Below are 1531 nucleotides of genomic sequence, written 5' to 3'. Positions count from 1 at the left end.
CCCGTGGATCGACAGGTAAAAGAGCTCTAACCGACTTGAGTGCTAAGTCTCCTTCCTTGATGTTTCTTGGCTTGACCCTTTTGTTGAAGGCTCGTTTGATACGCGCTTAATATGTTTGGACGTTATGTAATGTGCGTAGCCTACGTTCATCCAGGAGGATGAGTTCTTCATATCTATCCCTCTTCCAATCAGCTTCCGGGATTTGACTTTCGAGTAAGATACGCAATGATGGTATTTCTAACTCGACTGGTTGTACAGCTTCCATGCCGTAGGTCAAATAGAAAGGGGTGGCCCCAGTGGGCGTCCTAACAGATGTGCGATATCCCCACAAAACAAAGGGTATTTTGCTTGGCCAATCTCGATAGTTGTCAATCATTTTCTTGAGAATTGTGACAACGTTCTTGTTTGCCGCCTCTACCGCGCCATTAGTCTGTGGTCTATATGGCGAAGAGTGGTGATGCCTAATTTTGTACTTGGCTAGCAATTGCTCAGTCTCAGCTTGGAAATGTGATCCATTATCACTAATGATCTCATGTGGGCAACCGTATCGACAGATGATGTTGTTTTGTATGAACTTTGTCACGTTTTTAGCCGTGAGACTAGTGTAGGAAGCCGCTTCTACCCATTTGGTGAAATAGTCAATTGCCACTAGGATGAAACAGTGACCTCCTGTTCCGGATGGAGTTATCTTCCCGATTATATCAATTCCCCAGGCAGAAAATGGCCACGGAGATGTCATTGTATAAAGTAATGAAAGAGGGACATGTTGTACATTCCCGAAGATTTGGCAGTTGTGGCAATGTCTTACATATTTGATGCAATCGGATTCTATTGTGGTCCAATAATACCCCAAACGTGTGATCTTCTTTGCCATCATGGGCCCACTCATGTGAGGACCGCATTCTCCATCATGAACTTCTTCCATCACTTTTCGCGCCTGTGAATGATCAAGGCAACGTAGGATTACACCAAGAGGTGTTCTTTTGTATAACTCTCCTTGCATGAGAACGTATTGAGAAGCTAATAGGCGTATAGCACGTTGTCCCCTTTTGTCCATATCCGGTGGATAGGTACCGTTGAGCTTGAAATTTAGGATTGCTTGGAACCAGGGTTCCTCTGCGATTTCCTCTTCATCGGTGATTTGGTGGACATAAGCAGGCTCTGATCGTCGTTCGATACATAAAGGCATTTCCACCATGTCATCTGGCATATTGATCAAAGATGCAAGTTTTGCAAGAGCATCTGCAAATTGATTTTCTTCCCGAGGTAGGTGTAGATAGATCACGTGATCAAAGAATTGGGCAACTTGGTCTATTCTGGCTTGATAAGGTGCTAGGCTTTCGCTTCGGATCTTCCAAGATCCCGTAACTTGATTGATGATCAGGAATGAGTCCCCATGCACTCGGAGGTTTTTAATGCCTAAGCTCACTGCCGCTTATAGTCCAATGAGACAAGCTTCGTATTCTGCAGCATTATTTGTCACCTCGAAGTCGAGTTTGACAGAGATTGGTGTATGCTCGCCTTCAGGAGA

The sequence above is a fragment of the Silene latifolia genome, chromosome 6, assembly GCF_048544455.1.
Source record: "Silene latifolia isolate original U9 population chromosome 6, ASM4854445v1, whole genome shotgun sequence".
NCBI classification, from domain to species: Eukaryota; Viridiplantae; Streptophyta; class Magnoliopsida; order Caryophyllales; family Caryophyllaceae; genus Silene; species Silene latifolia.
This window is presented reverse-complemented; position numbering follows the sequence as displayed.